Consider the following 22,737-nt stretch of genomic DNA (forward strand, 5'->3'; position numbering starts at 1 on the left):
GGATCCAGAATCCTCAAAGAGTCTACATATGACAAACTTTCATCCTTAGGATCTTGTAAACCTCTTCCAGACCCCCTCCAAGGCCAGAACAACTTTTTGTCAAATACTGGGCCCAAAACTGCTCATAATACTGCAAATATGGCTAACCAGAGCTTCATACAGCCTTAGCAATACATCTTTGCTCTTGCAATCTAGCCCTCTCGAAACGGATGTTAATATTGGATTTTGCTTCTTAACTGCCAACCAAAGCTATATATTTGCTTGAACAGAATCCTAGACTAGGACACCTCTGTCCCTTTCAGATTTCTAAAGACTTTGCTGTTTTAGAAAAGATTCGATGCTTCTATTTGTCTGACAACACATGTGGAACATCTAGTCAAGAGGAAGAATGAAGCTTACTTAAGTTTGAGGAAGCAAAAGTCATACAGGGCTCTATAGGGTTACAAGGTGGCCAGGAAGGAACTGAAGAATGGACTTAGGAGAGCTAGAAGATGATATGAAAAAGCCTTGGCGTGTCTGAATCAGGATAGACCCCAAGGTGTTCTATGCTTTTGTGAAGAATAAGAGGAAGGTCAGAGTGAGCGTAGGATCAATCAGCGATAGTGGAGGGAACTTGTTCATGAAGTCAAATGAGGTAGGGGAGATCTTTAATGAATATTTTGCTTCAGCTTCAGTCCAGTGAGATGGGCCTTGACGTTTGCGAGGACTGCATGAAGCAGGCAGACATGCTCAAACAAGTTGATGTTAGGAAGGAGATTGTGCTAGGAATTCTGAAAAAAAACATGAGAATAGATAAGCCCCCTGGGCCAGATGGGATAGGCCCAAGATTTATGACGGGAAGCATGGCAAGAGATTGCTGCCCCTTTGGCAGTGACCTTTGTGTCCTCACTGTCCACTGGAGTGGTACCAGATGATTGGAGAGTAGTAAATGTCATCCCCTTGTTCAAGAAAATGAATAGGGAAAATTCTGGGAATTATAGACCAGGCAGTCTTACTTCTATGGTGGGCAAATTGTTGGAGAGGATTCTGAGAATTAGCATTTATGATTGTTTGGAAAAGCAGAGTTTGATTAGAAACACTTAACATGGCTTTGTGAGGGGCAGGTCATGCCTCGTAAACCTTTTTGAATTCTTTGAGGATGTGACAAAACACATTGATGAAGGCGGGGCAGATGTATATGGATTTTAGAAAGGCATTTGATAAGGTTCTCCATGCTAGTCTCATTCAAAAGTAAGGAGACATGGGATATTTGGGTATATTTGGCTGTCTGGATACAAAACTGGCCGTCCAATAGAAGACAGAGTAGTGGTAGTAGATGGAATATATTCAGCCTGGAGCTTGGTGACCAGTGGTGTTCTGCAGGGATCTGTTCTGGGGCCTCTGCTCTTTGTGATCTTTATGAATGACTTGGATGAGGAAATGGAAGGGTCGATTAGTACGTTTGCTGATGGCACAAAGGTTGGTGGAGTTGTGGGCAGCAAGGAGGGCTGTTGTAGGTTGCAATGAGACATTGACAGGATGCAGAGCTGCACAAGGATAGGTAGAAGTCAACGCAGTAAAGTGTGTATTAATTAATTTTGGATGGTCAAATTTGAATGCAGAATACAGGGTTAATGGCAGGTTTCTTGGCAGTGTGGAGGAACAGAGGGATCTTGGGGTCCACGTCCATAGATCCCTCAAAGTTGCTACCCAAGTTGATAGGGTGAGAAAGAAGACGTATGGTGTTTTGGCTTTCATTGGCAGGGGAATTGGGTTTAATAACTGTGAGGTTATGCTGTAGCTCTATGAAACCATTGGTTAGACCACACTTGGAGTATGTTGTTCAGTTCTGGTCACCTCATTATAGGAAGAATGTGGAAGCTTTAGAGAGGGTGCAGAGGAGATTTACCACACTGCCTGGACTGCAGGGCACGTCTTATGAGGAAAGCTTGAGAGAGCTAGGGCTTTTGTCATTGGCGTGATGAATGACGAGAGGTGACTTGATAGAGGTACATAAGATGATGAGAGGCTCAGATAGAGTGAATACCCAGAGACTTTTTCCCCAGGGCGGAAATGATTATCACGAGGGGGCATAATTTTAAGGTGATTGAGGGGAGGTATAGGGGAGATGTCAGAGGTAGGTTCTTTACACAGAGAGTGGTGGGTGTGTGGAATGCGCTGCCAGCAGTGGTAGTGGAGTTAGATACTTTAGAGACTTTTAAGAAACTCTTGGATAGGCACATGGATGATGGTTTAATGTAGGGTAGTTTGATCTTAGTAGGAAAATGGGTGGGCACAACATCGTGGAATGAAGGGCCTGTACCGTGCTGTACTGTTCTATGTTCTATGTTCTATGCTCTGACCATAGTCACAGTTGTATAGGACTTTGTGTAGCCTTTGTATAGGACAGTTGTATAGACCATGTTGCAATTGTATAGGATTTTGGTTCGACCGCATTTGGACTACTACGTACAGTTCTGGTCGCCACATTACCAAAAGGATGTGGATGCTTTGGAGAGTGTACAAAGGAGGCTCATCAGGATGTTGCCCGGTATGGAGGGTGCTAGCTATGAAGGGAGGTTGAGTAAATTAGGATTATTTACATTAGAAAGACAAAGATTGAGGGGGGACCTGACTGAGGTCTACAAAATCATGAGGTGTATAAACAGAATGGATAGCAAAAGCTTTTTCCCAGAGTGGGGGACTCATTTACTAGCGGTCACGATTTCAAGGTGAGAGGGGAAAGGTTTAAAGGAAATATGTGTGGAAAGTTCTTTACGCAGAGGGTGGTGGGTGCCTGGAATGCGTTGCCAGCGGAGGTGGTAGAGGCAGGCATAATAGTGTCATTTAAGGTGTATCTAGACAGATATATGAATGGGCAGGGAGCAGAGAGATACAGTTCCTTGGAAAATAGGCAACAGGTTTAGATAGAGGATCTGGATCGGTGCAGGCTTGGAGGGCTGAAGGGCCTGTTCCTGTGCTGTAATTTTGTTTCTTCTTTGTTTGTTCAAAGTTCATAACCTCACACTTTCTCATATTTTATTTCATCTGCCACTGTTTCTTTCCCACTCTCCTAGCCCGTCCAAGACTGCTGCAGCCTCCATGCATCCACAGCGCTATCTGTCCATCCATTACCCCCACCTACTTTAGTGTCATCTGTAAACTTAGCAACAATACCCTCAGTTCCTTTGTATAGATTGTTGATGATTCACGCGAATAGTGGCGGTCCCAACACTGACCTCTGTCAAAGTGTACGAATCACCAGCTACCATCCTGAAAAAGGCCATTTTATTGCTTTCTCTCTGTCTTCTGCCATGTTTGTACCATACCCCTGACACCATGGGCTGTTATCTTATTGACAACTGAAACAATTACCCCTAGTTCTAGTTTCCTTGAAGGAAAAGATTCACTTATTTTTTTTAAAAATCACATTGATTGAAACATAATTACAACATTTAATCCTTTAGCGTTAAAATTCATAGTTCCAGTTTGAAGTGCTCATAGATACTTGGAGCTGTCAATTAACCTATTAAATGAAAGGGCACCTCACTGTAATCATGAAAAGTTGTCATGCCACCTTAATCCTGCATTGAAAACCCTCAGGCTAATGCCAAAGACTAACAAAATATTATGCACTGATTTTTGTTCAAATGCACCAGAATTTTATTTCAAATGTTTAAAGATCAGGAGGTTTAAATATCTTGATAGCTTGACGACTCCATTGACAACTCCATGATAGCACTCTTAATAGTTCCAAAGATTTTGTGAGCTCCAATGAGTTTACGTACCTTCTTGTGCAGATTCAGGTCAACTTTTAAAAATTCCAAGGATCAGTTTACCTCTTTCAAAAGGCAGCTGAACACTTTCAAACAGGGGCTGAATTTCCTGAAAGGTGAACTGGACAATATCCAATAGTCTACCTCCCCTCTTTGAAAGGGCACCCTGACTCAACAAATAACTCCGGTGACATTCGACCCACTCTTACCAGGTATAAACTGTACGAATTGTGTTTTGAACGTCCCAATCATGAAAGTCAGACCAGCCAGAGGCAGCTACATTTTAACATAGCAACAGCGTCTGTGAACTATGGAGGTATGAATTGGAATTTATACATTCCCACTTTCCCACTTTTATGAAAATGGTCAGTGTCTTTACAGGAGGAAGAATTCTGGATTTGCACATGCAAAGTGATTACTGTAATACCTGAGAAGTTTCATAAAAATTCAGGATTTATAAAAATCCAAGATTGTCAGCAAAAACATTGTTATGGTTAGGATTGGGATTGGGTACCCAATCGTGATCATGGACTGGAATGTCAATAGGAAGTTTAAGCTGAGAATTTTGACCCCTCAGTCAGTGCAGCAGTGTCTATTTCACAAACCACTTGTTCCAGCTGGAATCCAATGGAGGCAGAAGGGCTTGTTGTCATTCTGTTCAAGAGCACACCCATCAATAAACAAAGCTTTGTTCCCTTTAGTTGCCCATTATTGATTTACTACAAATAGATCAGTTGCCAATATGAGATGAGTGATATAAGGAGGTGTTGCCCTGCCATTCAGAAAGGTGCATTCTATTGCATTATCCAGTTATTTTCAGTATAAAATATATTGATAAATTCTTCATGATTCCTGTGCATGAAGACAATTAATTGGCAATAATTGAATAACAGCTCAATGCTGACAGCTTTTATAACCACAGGTATGGCAAGAAGGTAGGAGTCTAATCTGTCTCAACTGGAACAGTTGGATCAAACACTATGCTCTTGGCATTAATCTTAGCTAAGTGAGATATCTCCCCTTCCCCCACTGCACCCCAAAACCAGCCCAGCTCGTCCACTCCCCCCACTGCATCCCAAAACCAGCCCAGCCTGTCCCTGCCTCCTTAACCTGTTCTTCCTCTCACCTACTCGTTCCTCCCACCTCAAGCCGCACCTCCATTTCCTACCTACTAACCTCATCCTGCCTCCTTGACCTGTCCGTCTTCCCTGGACTGACCTATCCCCTCCCTACCTCCCCACCTATACTCTCCTCTCCACCTATCTTCTTTTCTCTCCATCTTTGGTCCACCTCCCCCTCTCTCCCTATTTATTCCAGAACCCTCTCCCCAGCCCCTCTCTGATGAAGGTTCTAGGCCCGAAATGTCAGCTTTTGTGCTCCTGAGATGCTGCTTGGCCTGCTGTGTTCATCCAGCTTCACACTTTGTTATCTTGGATTCTCCAGCATCTGCAGTTCCCATTAATTCTGAGATAAGCGGCAGCCCATTTTATAGATCAGATATATCCACACATACAAACACATACATATAAAGGCTTTTGTCTGAGATATGATGCTTGTGTGCTTGTTATCAATGGCACCAGCAGTCTCACACATCCTGCCATCCAGTAAACCAAGTGCAGCCGCTCAGAGATATATAGACTATTAAACTAGAAATTCAATTCATGACAATAACAGCCGTTGTTTAATTAATGTTCTGAGAGCCTGGGCTTGAATTCCACAAAGTTGTCCCTTAGGTCCCTTTGAAATCTTTCCCCTATCACCTTCAATCTACACCCTCAAGCTTTGGACTCCCCTACCCTGGGGCAAGACTTTGGCTATTCACCCTATCTATGCCCCTCATGATTTTATAAACTTCCATAACATCACCGCTCAACCTCTGACCTTCTAGGGAAAATAGCCCCAGTCTATTCAGCCTCTTGCTATAGTTCAAATCCTCCAACTCTGGCAACATCCTTATAAATTTCTTCTGAATCATTTTAAGTTTCACAACATCCTTCCAATAGCAGGGAGTCCAGAATTGAATGCAATCTAGCTATTGTCCTGTATAGGCGCAACACGATGTCCCAACTCCTATAATCAATACACTGGCCACCTTGCCACAGCCATCATAAGTTGTTGTCAATAATTAAACAAATCGCTGGAGGAAGAGGCTCCACTAATATCCTCATCCTCAATGTTGGATGAGCCCAATGCATCAGTGCAAAGGAAAAGGCTGAAATATTTGCAGCAATCTCCAGTCAGAAGTGCTGAGTGGATGCTTCATCTCGGCCTCCTCCAGTCATCCCTAGCATCACAGATACCAGTCTTCAACCAATTCTTAGATTAGAATGGGAATATTCACCAGTGATTGCTCATTGTTCAGCACCATTTGTGACTCCTCGGATACTGAAGCAGTCTATTTCCAATTGCCACAAGATCTGGACAAAATCCAAGCTTGGATTGATGAGCAGAAAGTCACATTTGTGCCATACATTTGGGGTGGCATGGTGGCTCAGTGGTTAGCACTGCAGCCTCACAGCGCCAGGGACCCGGGTTCAATTCCAGCCTCGGGCGCCTGTCTGTGCGGAGTTTGCACATTCTCTCTGTGCCTGCATGGGTTTCCTCTGGGTGCTCTGGTTTCCTCCCAAAGTCCAAAGATGTGCAGGTTAGGTGGATTGGCCATGCTAGATTGCCCATAGCGTTCAGGGGTTTGTAGGTCACAGGGGGATGGGTCTGGGTGGGATGTTGCATGGGGTGGTGTGGACTTGTTGGGCCGAAGGGCTGTTCCCACACTGTAGGGAATCTAATCTAATCATACAAATACCAGGTGATGACCATCTCCAATAAGAGACAATCTAACTCATATCCATTGACATCCAATTCTGTTCCATTCTCTGAATCCCCCACTATCAACATCCTGGTGGTTACCATTGACTAGAAACTCAACTAGACTCACCACGAAATACAAAGGCCGCAACAGCAAGTCAGAAGCTAGGAAGTATCTCACCTCCTGGCTCCCCAAAGCCTGTCCACCATCTACGAGGCATAAGTCTGGAGTGCGATGGAGTGCTCTATATTGGCCTGATGTGTGCAGCTTCAACAACAGTCAAGAAAATTTGACACCATTCAGGACAAAGCAGCCTATTTGATGGCACTATGTCCATAAACATCTACTTCCTTGACTATGGTTTCTCAGGAGCAGTAATATTTGCTATCTATAAGATACATGCAGAAATTCATTAAAGATCCTTTGATCGCACCTTCAAAATCCACAATCACTTCTATCTAAAAGGGAAAAGGCAGCAGATACATGGGAACACCACCAGCTGTAATCCCCTCCAAGCCACTCATCATGCTGACCAGGAAATATATCACCGCTTCTTCATTGTCGCTGGTTCAAAACCCTGAAATTCCCTCCTTAGCGGGGCTGTGGGTCAATCTACGGCATATAGACTGCAGTGGTTCAAGAAGGCAGCCCACCACCAGCTTCTTAAAGGAATCAAGGGACAGGCAATAAATGCTGAGCCTAACCAGTGACACCCATGTTCAATAAATGAAGAAAAATAAATATCATAGCAGTAGTGCTGATTGACTGCTTCCGCAACCTGTTCGTATTAGACCGAACGGGGACACTTAAATTCAAAGCTTGATTAATAGTTACAATTGTACAAGGGGAAATTGCCTATCTTTGATGTGAAGCTATGAATACAAACATTTGTACTCATAAGAGTTCAAGTGCTTTAAGGAAATGTTTATTTAACAGACCATGGGTGTTGATCACCCATCCTGAACTGACCTGGAGAGTTGGTAGTGCAACACCTTCTTGGGCAAGTGGTAGATTCCGCAATGGGAATGCCATTGAACATTGAGAGGTGATGGTTATATTTTCTCACCTTAGAGATACTCATTGCCTGGCACCTGTATGGCACAAATGTTACTTGCCACTTGTCAATCCACAACTGGATACTGTCTAGAGGTCTTGCTTCAGATGAATACAAGCTCCTTCAGTATGTGAGGAATTGTGAATATTTTTAAACACTGTGCAATTATCCCCATTCTATCATCATGATAAGGTCATTGGTGAAGTCGCTGATGTTCTAAGACTGCAATGATTGGTATTCAGTAACCACAACCACCTTTCTATGTGCCAAGTATGATTGCAGTTAGCAGAGAGCCTACTCTTTGATTCACATTGATTCCAGATTTACCTGGGCTCCTTCACGCTCTGTTTGGTTAAATGCTGCCTTGCTGTCTAGAGCAGTCACTGTCACCTCACTTTACAAAGTTCAGTTTTCAGTGCATGTTTGGAGAAAATCCCAAATGAGGCCTGAAGCTGACTGACCCTGGTAGAAATGAAGCTGAGGGTTACAAAAGACTTGTAAGTAAAATTATAGCTCAGGGCATTCTCAGAATTGATGGTGTTGTCTGAGACATTGTAAGAATTGAGTTTGTGAGTAATTAGGTTGTTGTTTGAACAGTCTGTGAGGCAGTTCTCTCAGTTTTGGCATTAGACCTCAGATGGTAGTAAGGAGAATTTTACAAGAGTTCACAGGTTTGGAGTTGTCCATCCTATTACGTAGGTTAATGCCAGATAGTCCATTCAGATATACACCTTTATAACTTTATGTAGCAGTTTGATGAAACTGAGACACTTGCTATGATGTTGCAGTGGGCTTTAAAGAGTCAACCATTTTGATGTGGATCTGGAGTCACATATAGGTCAGACCAAGTCAGGAGGGCAAACTTCCTTCCCTGAAAGACAGTAATGAAGTAAAGTCTTTAATGCTGATTATAGTTTCATGGCCACCATTACTGAAACTAGTGTTAGGTTCCGGATTTAGCGATTGAATTTCAATTTCACCAGCTGTCATGGTTTGAACTCATGTTCACCGAACTTCATCCTGGATTTTTCTTTTGTGGAAGCATTTTATGGTTTACATGACAAGTTTCACAAAAAGTCATGTTAAATATTTCAAACTTACATTTATTTCCCTTGAAGGAATGTAAATTACATACAAAACTTTTACACTACTAGACCTTCAAAAAGAATAAAGTGAATTGCTTGTTCATGCTGTTCAATGGTCTCTCATCTCAATGTAGTCCACCTTCCCATTCAGTGTAAATTGCAGTCTTCTAAATCATTACAAGCCATCTTTTACATCTATCGGTTCCTTGGTCTGTTGTTTTTCTGTTTCATCAAATTTCTTACAAACCTATGGGTTCCTCAGTCTGTTCTTCTTCTGTTTCATCATCACAATCTGCAATGGCTTCTGCAACCTCTTTCTCCTCATTTTGTTCTTCAGCCTCTTCATCAGAAACCTTTCCATATTCTTCAGACATTGATGTCCAGCTTAATGTTTAGACAAAGCATTCTTTCAATTCTGTAACCAGAATGTAATGTGACAGTCTCAATCCCAGTGATACTACCACTACACCATCAAAAGGATTAAATACCTGAAGGGAACTAAATGTATTAAATGATTGAATCGTTATAAATGAGAGGTTTTTCTTCAATACAGTGAGGAGTATAACGGATATTGAGCGCTTTACTTATTGTTTCAGCATGCCTTCTGACATCCAACCTGTGGTAATGAATAAAAGCTCAGGACTTGGCATTACGATGGCATGGATGATAGCTAAAAGACTGTGGTAAGACAGGTACAGTTTGGCATGAAAAGTATCAGGGCCCATAAGCAGTGCTGCAAATTATATTGATAGAATCATAGCATTGGTTGGCATGAAGGGTATGATGACTCATGGGGAGGGGGTAGAGAGTTTCAGTTGCAATGAAAGTAATAAAGTGCCACTGAGGTGGTTTGCAGAGCGCATACGATGGTAAGGGGTGTGCAGGCTAAGGGCTAAAGGTCTTTCTTTGTTGCTTCATTGTAACAGTCTTGTAGCAAACGTCGACTGTCAATATCAAACATCCATCATCTGACTTTTTTTATTCGCTTAAGGGATGTAGACATAGCTAGCAAGACCAACATTTATTACACATTCCTAATTTCATGGAATAGTTAAGAGGGAAACACAGTTTGCTGTCGTGAGATTAGGTTTTCATTCCAGATTTTCTCAAATTCAAATTTTACCTTTTAAGCCCATGTCCTCAAATATTGTTCTGGGATTCGGAATAGCCAGTCCTGCACATTATCACTGCACCATCACCTCTTTTTAAAACTGATTATTATACCTTTCACAGACTAAACATTGCTTATGAGAAGGATTTGAACTAAAATAGCTTCTGATCACAGATTGAGACAAGTCCAGAGAATCTCTAAGAAATAAAACAAACTTAATGCGTTGAGTTAGCCACGTTACCTTAAGATTAAAACCATCTGACTGACTCAGTGTCAAGATAATTGTGTCTTTTTTATAATTCACATTTGTATGAAAAAGTTACAAAATGAGAGGTGAAAGGTTATCAGCTGAGTATTCAGTTTGGATGGACAATGGAGCAGACTCAGGAATATATATTCCATATTAATTTTAGGGTGGCACAGTGGCGTACGGCTGCCTCACAGTGCCAGCGACCTGGGTTCATCTCCAGCCTCGGGCAGTTGGCTCCCTGTGACTACATGGGTTTCCTCCAGGTGCTCTGGCTCCCTCCCACAGTCCAAAGATGTGCAAGTTAGCTGGATTACCCATGGAAAATGCAGGGTAGGGGTATGGGTCTGGGTAGGATGCTCTTTGGAGAGTTGGTGCGGAATTGATAGCTGAATAACCTGCTTCCACATTGTAGGGATTCTATGATCTCATTCTTTGATTAGCAAAACCAAGAGAAAAGGATTTATGAACTGATAAAAAGAAAAAGCCAGAAGCCTCCCTGTCTCTCTCAAGCTTAAAAAATTTGCCAGACAACAAAGCAGTTTTTGGATAACAATTATTTACTGAGAACTCATGGTCTACAAACGTCAATACTGCTGCAGGATGTGAATCAAATTTCTGTGCCTCGGTCTGGTACTTGTAATTCTAAACTCTCAAAAGAATGGAAAAGAATGGAACAAAAACAAAGTTGCTGGAGAAGCTTAGCAGTCTGCAGCATCTGTGAGGGAGAAAGCAGACTTAACGTTTCGGGTCTAGTGACCCTTCCTCAGAACTGGGAAAGAATGGTTTGACTTACTTTCCCAGTTGAGGAGGGTGCTAACTGGTGCCAAACCTACCTCCCTTGGAAACAGAGCAGTGGCAACAACAAGGGGCCATTAAGTAGTGAGGCAGGTCTCATTTCTGAGGAAGGGTCACTGCAGTCAAAATGTTAACTCTGATTTCTCTTTACAGATGCTGCCAGATCTGATGAGGTTTTCCAACAATTTCTGTTTTGGCTTCTGATTTACAGCATCTGCAGTTGCTTTGGTTTTATTCAGTTTGAAGCAGTCCTCTGAGACTCTCTCCCATTTGTAATAAACGCCATTGTTCCAACAAGGTAACGACTCAAAGATTTTCTTTTCAAACAAAACTCTGGAACATATCTTTCGAGTTCTTGCCAGACACTTTCTCCAGGTTAAACCTATTACCCGTGTTTATGCGTGTGATTAATGTTACAGTTTTATTATTTTAAGGAGGGTCTTAGGTAGGTGGTGAAATTTCTGTTTCTGACACTCAAAAAAACCTAGTGATTTGATGCCATCATTTACATCTGGTTAATTATGTTTTAATTGAAGTATGATAGGTACATGTTAAAAGAGAAGCCAAAATATTTGACGTGGTTGACCGAGAAAGGATTAAAAAGAGGGAAGTCGATCACCCCTCCTCTCCAGCATCTAACAATCATGTTTTTTATGACAGCTGGGGGAAAAGTGCCAGAGTATCGCAGTGCACCTTTAAACCAAATTGCCTCAGGACCCGGCAGACCCTGTGGCTGCTTCAGGACTGTTTCTGAGGATGGTGGGTCTGGCTCTGCTTGGAAATTTGGCCTTGTGTAGTTTTCATCATTCTTGCTACTCTTCCCCACATATAAGCTGCAATTGAAATGGAAAATTATGGATTCATAGCGTAATGCCAAAGACTTTAACATATTATCAGGTGGTACCGCAGTGCAGTTGTATTAGAGTGCTGCAGTTCTAGAAGCCCTGTTTTCCAGATTAACCATTAAAATGAGGCCCCTTCATTTTTTATTTATTCACTCTTCACTGGCTGTGCCAACATTTATTGCCTGTCCATGGTTGCCCTTGAGAAGTGGTGGTGACCTGCCTTCTGGAAGCACTGACATCCATGTGCTGTAGACATACCCCCAATGCCATTAGGAAAATAATTCCAGCTTTTAAACTCAACAACAGTGAAGGAATGGTGATATAGTTCCAAGTCAGGATGGTGAGTGGCCTAAGGAACATTTTGAAGGTATTTCCATGGATCTGCTGCCCATGTCCTTCCAGATGGAAGGTGTGGGTTTGGAAGGTGCTGTCTAAGGAGCATTGTTGATTTCTGCACTGAATCTTGTCGATGGTATACATTTCTGCCACTGAGCGTCTATGGTGGCTGCAGGGATTTTTGTGGATGCGACGGCAGTCAAGCAGCTGCTTTGCCCTGGAGAGTGCCAAATTTCTTGAGTATTGTTGGAGCTGGATTCATCCAGACAAATGGGGAGTAGTCCACCACACTCCTAACTTGTGCCATGTAGATGATGGACAGGCTTTGGGGAGTCCGGAGGTGAGTTACTCACTACAGGCTCTCTAGTCTCTGACCTGTTCTTGTAGCCACCGTGTTTATACAGCGAGCCAGGCTCAGCTTCTGATTAATGGTAACCCTCATGATGTTGATTGTTGGGGAATTCATGGGCAGACTCAAGTGGATGTAAAGCATCCTATAACACCATTTCAAAGAACAGCAAAGGAATTCACAGTGTTCCCAACTTATTCTACAGCCAACATTACTAGAACATAAACCTTCAGTGGAATATACTGCATAAATTGGAGTATTTCCCATAGCAGTGTTGCCCAATGTTAAACAGACTCTAATAAAATATTCTATTCTAAAGCTGTTGTAGTTGTAAGATACTAGTCGGCAGGAACTATTGCTATCCATCTAATAGGCAGGACCACTAGTATGGAACGATTCTGTCTCAGAATCTAATTAGATAAACATAGCACACAATGAACCTACTGTAATACCCTGAGCATACTGTATTGGACTGATCACTTTCCTAATCCATGTTAATGATCCAAGCTATGCTGCTCTCTCTGTCAAGCATGCTTGGAACCTAAGGTTGTATTCTGTTCACTTGTTATTCGTGGTGGCTGCTTCTCCTCTCCCTTCCCTGTTAGCCATGTTTTGATCATTTTTTGTTTTCATCCCCTCTTCCATCTACTCCAGTCTTTGATGCCACATTTCTGTCCACTGTAGCTACCACTAGAGACAGCTAAATGACCTCGCTCCAGTCATATTGTTACTGCATATGATTTGATATACAAAAATTGATCATAATGGACAAAAACCTCATTGTTCACTTTATGCTTTAACCTAAACACACCAAAAAGGAGGAAGGTATAATGTAATAAAGGATAAAGCTATTACTGAGTAGCAGTGCGCACCAAATAACTCCCTATTTCCAGTGGCTAGCCAGCCCGGATGTCATGTCTTCCCAATTCCTCTTTGTATCCTTTCCATTTTAGCCTGGCTGAACTCATGAACCACTGGCCACCCTCATGTGTTCCCCATTAAGTATGGCCCTTAGAGGCACAGTGTCACATAGTTTGGAAACAGACCCTTTGATCCAGCTCATCCATGCCGAACAAGTTTCCCATTCTAAACTAATTCCACTTACCTGTGTTCGGCCCATATCCCTCTAAACCTTTCCTATTTCTGTTTCTGTCCAAATGTCTTTTAAGTGTTACCTGCATCAACCACTTCCTCTGTCAATTCATTCCATATACGAGCCCCGTCCGTGTGAAAAAAATTGCCCTCCGTTCCCTTTTAAATCTTCCTCCTCTCACCCTAAAAATATGCCCCCTAGTTTTGAAGACCCCCACCCTAGGGAAAAGGCTTTGGCTATTCACCTTATCTATTCCCCTCATGAATATACAAATCTCAATTATGTCACCCTTCAACCTCCTACATTCCAGTAAAAAGAAATCCTAGCCTATTCAGTTTTTCCTTATAACTCAAACCCTCCAGTCTGGCAACATCATGGTAAATCTTTTCTGGACCCTCTCCATTTTAATAATATCATTTGTATACCAGGGCCACCGCAACTGTACACAATACTCCAAAAGTGACCTCACCAGCATCCTGCACCACCTCAACATGACATCCCAACTTCTGTACACACTGGCCTGAGCAATGAAGGCAAGCCAGCTAAACATCTTCTTAACCATCCTGTCTACCTATGACAAAACTTTCAAAGAACTACGTACCTGAACCCCAAGCTCTCTTTATTCAACAACACTATCCAGGGTCATGCTATTAACCATGCAAGCCCCGCCTTTGTTTGCTTTACCAAAATGCAATACCTTGCATTTATCCAAATTAAACTCCATCTGCCACTCCTCAGCCCATTGGTTCAATTGATCAAGAGCACGCTGCAATCTTAGATAAACTTCTTCACTGTTGACTATACCACTAAATTTGATGTCATCTATAAACTTACTATCCCTCCTAAATTTTCCTTGAATTCATTTACATAAATGACAAATGACAGTGGACCCAGCACAGATCCCTGCAGAACACCCCCTGGTCATAGGCCTCCAGTCCGAAAAACAACTCTCCACCACCACCCTCTGTTTCCTACTATCAAGCCAATTTTGTAGCCAATTGGCAAGCTGTCTCTGAATCCCACGTGATCTAACTTTACTAATCATTCTACCATGCAAAACCTTGTCAAAGGCTTCACTAAAAGCCATAGACAATGTCTACTGCCTTGCCCTCATCTTTCTTTTTGGTTCCTCAAAAAAACTCAGTCAAGTTGGTGAGACACAATTTCACATACACAAAGCCAAGCTGACTATCACTGGTTAGTCCTTTCCTCTCACTATTGCATTTAAGCCCAGAACATTGAGCTGCCAATCCTGTCTCTCCCTCAGCCATGTTTCTGTGATAGCTGTGATGTCTCGGTCCCATGTTCCCATATATCCCTTGAGTTCAACCACCTTACCTGTCTGAACCCTTGCACTGAAATAAATGCAGTTCAGTTGTTCAGAGTTTCTTCATTCTCTGACTTGCTCTTGCCTGCCTTGTCTAAGTAACTTGCTCTGTTTAACTTCAGAACCATCCTGATCTGTCTTTCTATTGTCATGACTAATGAGGATCCTGCCACCACACTCCCTGCTAGCTTAAAGGTTCCCAAATAGAACTAACAAATCTCCCTGCCAGGATATTGGTCCCTCTACAATTCAGATGAAACCTTATTGCCATAAAAGAGATCCCAATGATCCAAAACTCTGAATCCCTGTCCCTGCACTATCTACTCAGCCATTGATTTATCTACATTACTTTCTTATTCTTAACGTCACGTGGCACCTGAAGTTATCCAGAGATTACTACCTTTGAGGCTTTTTTTAACCTCCTACCTACCTTCCTATATTCAGTCTGCAAAGCCTCAAATGCCATTTATGGCCACTTCATGTATATTTGTTTAATGCTGGCACTTCGACTTCTAAGCCAACATGTGTGCGCAAACCTTCTGAGCCAAGTGGATACACAGCTTAGAAGGAACTTTGATCATGTATGCATATCTGGTCTCCCAAGTTCTCATATAGAGGAAAGCTATAGCTATCATGACCAAGCCTCACATCAGCAGCTTAGCTTATTCTATAATATCTTCTTAGCCTTTCCCTTTTCTGTAAATATTTTTCATTACCACCCCCCATTCTTTCAGGATTTATTAATCTTAGCAACATAGCAATATAGAAAATAGTAGGTCCTTCAGCCCCTCACAACCTCTATCACTGATCAATTAGCTCTGTCTATTTTCTTGTAGTATTCCCATATGCATGATTTTTTAAAAATACCTGAAAATCCATCAATCTCTGTCTTGAATGTGAATGGGTCTCCACAGCCCTGAGGGGAGAGAAATCCAAAGATTCACTACCCTCTGAGTGAAGAAATTATTCCTAATCTCAGTCCTGAATGGTCTACCCCTTGTTTTGAGTCTGCACCCTCTCCCGCAGTTACAGACCTTCGCCCAGGGGTAGCATCCTTTCTGCACCAGTTAAGCCTCAGTCCCATATTGCAGGGATCAGTGTGGTGAGCCCTCAATACACTATCATCTTTGTTGTCAAGGTTTACTTGTTTCTCTGCATTCAAAGCTTCTGTTCCAAATAGTTAATCAAGATTAACGATTTCGACCGACATTTCAATTCCCCTCTGACCTCCTAATCCTTATTCAATCTTACCCTTTCTTATGTTTTTTTCGACTGGGGAAATCCATAATTATGGGGATCATTTAGGAATAAGACCACAAGACCAAAAAAAAGGGAACAAATGATGGACATTTGGCCCTTTAAGCCTGCTCCACTATTCAGTAGAATCATGCTTGATCCAATATTCCTCACCTCTCCCTTCCTGTGCTTTCCCCTTGATTCCTCAACTGATCAAGAAGTTATCCATCTCAGTTTTAGATATACACAAGGACTCTACCCCTACAGCTCTCTGTGGCAAGGAATTCCAAAGATACACAATTGTCTAATGAAGAAATTCCTCTTCAAATCAATCTTAAATTGGCAACCCTTAATTCTGAGATTATACCTGCTGGTCCTCGACTATCGCATGAGGGGAATCATCCGCTCAGTATTTACTCTGTCAGGCCCCTGAAGAAACCTAAATGCTTCCATGAGACCACCTCTCATTCTTCTAAATGCCAATGAATAAAGTCCCAAATTGTTTTACCTTTGCTCATAAGACAATCCCCTTACACAAGGGATCATCCTAATGAGCATTCTTTGAACTGCTTCCATTGAAATAATATCTTTCCTTAAACAAAGGGGCCAAATCCCTTCATGGTACTCCAGATGTGGTCTCACCAGCACCTTGTATAGTTGCAATAAGACTTCCTATTCTTTTACTCCAATCCCCTTGAAATGAGGGCCAACAATGTGGAGCTCAGGTCAACGACCAACCATGACCTTATCAAATGGTGCCAGATGCTCAAAATATGGAAGCATCATCGGCAAGGCCTATATTTGTTGTCCATCCTTAATTGCCATAAGAGGTGTCTGAGTTGTACTGGACTGTGCTGGAATGGCCGCGATCACCCCTAATAAATACTCTCAGTTACTGTACTTTTCTAATTTCTATTTCATCGAGCAACAAGATTAGTCTTGATTAGATATCTGAATGCATGTTACCAGTGGAAGTGCATCCATGATGTAATCTATGCCAGACAGCAAGGCTTACCAAGTTTTAAATTTTAAAGAGATATGTATTTAAGCTCATCTTGCTTACACTAGAGTGAGATTAAAGCTCTTGCATCAAATTCATAAAAATTAAACAACTATTTTGATCATTTTAACATTGATGGCAGTTTAACTTATGGTACGCAGCCAACAGTTCTTTACCAGTTACAACAGATACAACAGGCACAATGACAGAAACCTGTTTCTTAAACAGCTGCTAACACTGTTATACTGAATGCATTACACCGGTCATACACCACTGTAGGATTGCTTTTCATCACCATCAAAGTCTATTTCATGTTGTTATCCAAGCCAACAAAATTCAGCCCAATCCAGTCCTATAGTGGGTCAGATCTGCTCAACTCAATTCTATTTTCAGTAGGCCTTCCAAATCTTGGCAGCTTTGACCAAGTCTCCTGTTCAAATCCAATCATAATCACCAAGAAACTTGGCAAACCTTTAGTAGCCAAACTTAGTCAAGAGATAGTAGGAACTGCCAATTCTGGAGAACATGAGATAACACAGTACAGAGGTGGATGAGCACAGCAGGCCAAGAAGCATTAGAGAAGCACGGAGGCTGACGTTTCGGGTTGAGACTTAGTCAAGCCTCATTTTAATCTAAGGTCAGCCTTCACCCATCTTTGGTAGTTCAGTTAAATCTTCAGAATTCTGGCACAGTCCAACCACATATTGAGCTGTTATTTATAGTTGCTATTATTTTGCAACTGAAAAATCTTGCAGCTGAGCAATATCATCTTTGTTTTCTGAGTTTAAGATAATCAATCCACCAATTGCTTTGTAGGGTTAACAGCCCTCTGTGATGTGCAGAATTGTTTGAGCTCTCTGGGGATGCATGAAGGGTTTTTTTTGTGGCTCCTGCTGTGGAATTAGCTGCATTAATATCATAGAACCCCTACAGTGTGGAAACAGGCCCTTCGGCCCAACAAGTTCTCACTAACTCTCAGAGCATCCCACCCAGACCCATCCCCCATTACCATGGGCAATTCAGTGGAGCCAATCCACCTAACCTGCACATCTTTAGACTGTGTGAGGAAATCGGAGCATCCAGAGGAAACCCACGCAGATACGGGGAGAATGTACAAACTCCACACAGACAGTCGCCTGAGGGTGGAACCTAACCCAGGTTCCTGGTGCTGAGAGGCAGCAGTGCTAACCACTGAGCCACTGTGTCACCCTACGGTTATGGTTAAGGCCAAGGTTAAATCTGCACAGGAGCTCTGGCTTGTCCTGAACCTGTTTAGCCAAGGATTGCTCTCAGCTTGGTTGTTCAAAGCCTTGTCATTTAACAGAGGGGTGCAGGTCACAAGAAACTCATTAGTGACTTCCTGTGTTTCTCATTTCTTGATCCAATGGATCACTACTGGTAGATTTTTTTCAGGAGAGTTGCTCTCTATGCGCCACAGAGGCAAACAGTGGGTGGGTTGAAGGGCACATTATGGAGTGGGTGAGAGAGGGGCAGCACTTGAGACCAGCTTGTGGGCTGGCTGGTTGGTTTATGTCAGCTGGTTCATGCCTGGAGCTGAAATGTTTCTGAGCAGAGAAAGACAGATTACTATGTTGTTGCTGTCACTGACCTGCTTTGCAATAATATTTAGGTGATTCACAGATTCATTGTGGATCATAAGACAATCAGCTTTCTTTGAACAAAAGAAGGGAAATCACATTTGCCTTGTTGAAACCCTTAAAGAAACTCGAAGAGGAGATATTGACAGTCCTTGTTATAAATTAACTTGTTAGTATGCAGTTAGTTGTATAACATTATTGAACAGTCTTGGTAATAGAACCTTAATTGTATCACCAAAAAGACTCTGTGCCAGCTCATTATGTACTTATCCTTATTAGCTCACTAATGCTATTAACACATATGTATCAGTGAAATGAATCACATGTTTGTAACTACACTCCAGAATTACAGCATTAAACAACATATTCAATACCTAATAAGTCCTGTGAGGACTGTAAATTATATTAAATTTGGAGACTTCCAATGTTTTCGAAGAACACTGCACATAACAAATGGCTGGTTTGTGTGGGATATCCAGGCCTAATAACGAATGTTCAGATTAAATTATCAACAATTTCTCTAAACATCTTTTTATTTAAAAATTCAAAAGCCCTCAAGAAAGCAGTTTGATTAAGTATTGCGTTAAATGTGAGGTTAATGTGAATCAAAGTACTTGTAAGCTAATATATCGAATGAAACATGCTCTTCAACTATTGATGTTACAATAATCCATTCTTGGTTGCTATGACAGTGAGATAAATTGCAGTTTATTTAGCCAATATGACTGTTTATTCTCTTCTATCTCACAAAGGGGAGAGTTGTGATAATAACCATGTATTTATGCGTGTGTTACTATTTATGTCTATTTATTATCCTAGTAAAAAGCCTCTGGGTTCAAGCTCATGCCCAGAACATGGGACCTGGATGCCACCGACAAGACCAACATTTCTTGCCCACCTTTATCTGCCTGCGAGAAGGTGGGGTTGACCAACCTTTAAGAAGCATTGCAACACCAACCGTGCCATTAGTGGGTAAAGAGGATCATGAAAGAGCGATGACATATTCCCCAAGTCAAGCTGCTCTGTTGGAGCCAAGGAGTCACAGAGATGTACAGCATGGAAACAGATCCTTCAGTCCAACTCATCTAGGCCGACCAGATATTCCACATTAATTTAGTCCTATTTGGCCCCTATTCCTTTAAACTCTTCCTGGTTGCATATATAAATAAGGAAGGTTTTAGAGATATTATTGGAGATAACTTAGTGTTCCAATGCCCCTGATGCCCTCATCCTCCTAGGTGGCACAGATCATGGGTTTGGAAGGTCCTGTTGCAGAAGCATTGGCAAACTGTTGCAGTCTATCTCATGGAATGCTCACACTACTCCGATGGGAAAGAACATTTGCAGGTCGTGATAGAGCGCCAGTCAAGCAGGCTGCTTTGTTACGGTGGTGTTAAGCTTCTTGAATGTTACTGGAACTGCATTCATTCATGGGTGGGGAATATTCCATTACACTCATGCCTTGTGCCTTTTAGAAGGTGGGCAGGATTTGGAGTGTCAGGGGGTGAGTTACTTGCCCCAGTTTCTGACTTGTCCATATTTATATGTCTTTCTCAGTTCTGTTTCTGGTCAAGGTTAAGTCCAATACATTATTGAAGGGGAGAATGCAGCGATACTAACACCATCATGTTGAGGGGAGGTAGTTAGATTCTCTCCAGATTACCTGGTACTTGTGTGGCATAAATTTTACTTATCACATATCAGTTCAAGCCTGGATCTGGACAGTTTTATCTCCTGAGAATTTATGAATGGAGGGCATAATCTAATGATTATCACCAAACATCTGTAATTTTAATCTTACAATAGAAATGGAGGTTTTTGATGAAACAATTGAAGATAATTTGGCCTAGTCATGACACTGAGGAGCCCTTGGTTCTGAGATGACTGGCCTCATTTTTTGGGTAAGTCTTGTATTGCTCCTGGTGTACTGTCCTACACTTCTACTGGTGTTAAATGCCTGACTTAATGGTACTGGTTGAGTGGGAGATATGTCGGGCTATGATGTTACAGTTTGCAGGTAAGTACAATTCCGCTGCTTCTGATGACCCACAGTGCCTCATCAATACCTACTTTTGATCTGTTCTGAATCTATTCTGTTCAACATTATGTCAGCACAACATAGCACAATAGGCAAATGTCCTCGGTATCAAGATGGGACTTTGTCTTCAAAAAGACTGTGCAACTCTTGATCCAAGCAATACCAATACAGATAGCTGCATCCGTGACGTGTAGATCAGTGTGGTTAGGGTCAAACTGACTTTGTGCTGTTATACATTCAGTTTGGTAAATATTCTTCAATTTCTACCTTCTCAGAAAGACACTGGAGTGCTGATACACCAATGGTGTTGGACATGGAATTCTCCAGCTCAGAGTGCATTCTGTGCCCTCGCCACCCTCTGTGCTTCTTCCAGTAGTGTTCAGTGCAGAGGAGTAAAAACTCATCAGTTGAGGTAAGGGGTTAGCACTGTGTGGTAGGTGATAACTGAAAGGGACATTCCTTGCACACATTTGGCCTGAGGACATTAAATTGGTATTGAGAACTCTCAGGGCCACTCTCTTATGACTACATCCTCTCTCATGGCTCTGTCCTTCCCAAGATATACCTAAGTATGGTGATGTTGGTGTCTGAAGTGCATAAAATATGGCTCAGTGACTACTCTGTTGAAAATTTCTATCAGCTTCAGCCAAATGTTCATGGTTATGCCTTTTTCATTCCTCAAACCTCTGTCCAGGTTAATATTGGATGGTTTGACCAGGATTATTCTTATGATAGTCATTGGTAGCAATTTCAAAAGGACAGTTAAGTGTCAATGATATTGCAATTCAGTCAGGATTCACTTATCATGGAATCCCCACAGTGTGGAAATAGACCATTTAGCTCATTGAGTCCACAATGACCACCTCAGGATGCACCCCCACCCCCCAATCCTATACCTGTAACATTGCACTTCCCAAAGCTAACCCTCATAGCCTGCATATCCCTGAACATTATGGATAATTTAGCATGGCTAATCCACCTAACCTGCCCATCTTTGGATGGTGGGAGGAAACCGGAGCACCCAGAGGAAACCCAGGCAGAAAGGGAGAGAATGTGCAAACTCCACACAGACAGTCACCCAAGGGTGGAATCGAACCCAGCAGTGCGGCAGCTGCTTTAACCACTAAGCCACCATGCCATCCTGAATAATATAGGTAAAGTCACCATAGGTCTACAAGACCATAGGGCTACTCTCTCATTACAGCCTGGTGACAGTTTAACTTGAGAGCGACCACGAATCAGGAAGAGGAAAGGTGAGGGAGAGCCCTTCACAGGAACTTCAACCAGTGCAGAAATTGAATCATGCTATTGGGATAAACCTGTTCGGCAAAGGCCCATCGAGGCTAACCAGCCCATGTGTGTAGCACAGAATAGCTAAAGGATAATAATGAACCAAAATAGCTTTGACAGCAACTTTAATGACTCATGGTTGCCACTGTGAATTGTCTATTAAATTAGTAAACTGGTTTTAAATTCCCCAAGCACCATGGAGGATTTGAATGCCCATCTCCGGGATAATCTATTTCATAACATGACCACAGTACCTCATGGTTGTTTGTCTGCCCTCACAAGTGGATGGAAGAGAACCAGTAATGTTATTTTGGAGAAGACCTTGGGAATAATCCTTGGTGTTGTTTGCTAATATCTATCCCTCAATCAATGGATTAAAATGCAGTTGAGCTGGTCCATACTGCTTATTGCGTGCAAACTGGTTATTGCATGCAGAGCCAACGCTTAGTTGGCTGTTGATAACTCTGGAACTGAGGCCATGAGATGCATTGCAAGACGTCCTTTCTTTCAAAAAAAACCTTCCAAATTTGGGAACTGCACCAACCCCGTTCCTGAATTGCATGGCTGCATTCTATTCCTGGCCTGACAGCTTATCAGCATTTCCATCTTGCAAACTGCAACAGAGTTGGACAACCATGTTGTGCCTGCTGTCAACACTCTGTCGCAGCAGCCATGTCATTCTGCATTGCAAGATAGTAAAGGGGGATGGTGGGGTTCTGTGCAGTGGGAACTTAATTTTAGATTTTTTTTACCAGCATAGGGAGGTGGA

This window comes from Stegostoma tigrinum, chromosome 37, assembly GCF_030684315.1.
Source record: "Stegostoma tigrinum isolate sSteTig4 chromosome 37, sSteTig4.hap1, whole genome shotgun sequence".
NCBI lineage: Eukaryota > Metazoa > Chordata > Chondrichthyes > Orectolobiformes > Stegostomatidae > Stegostoma > Stegostoma tigrinum.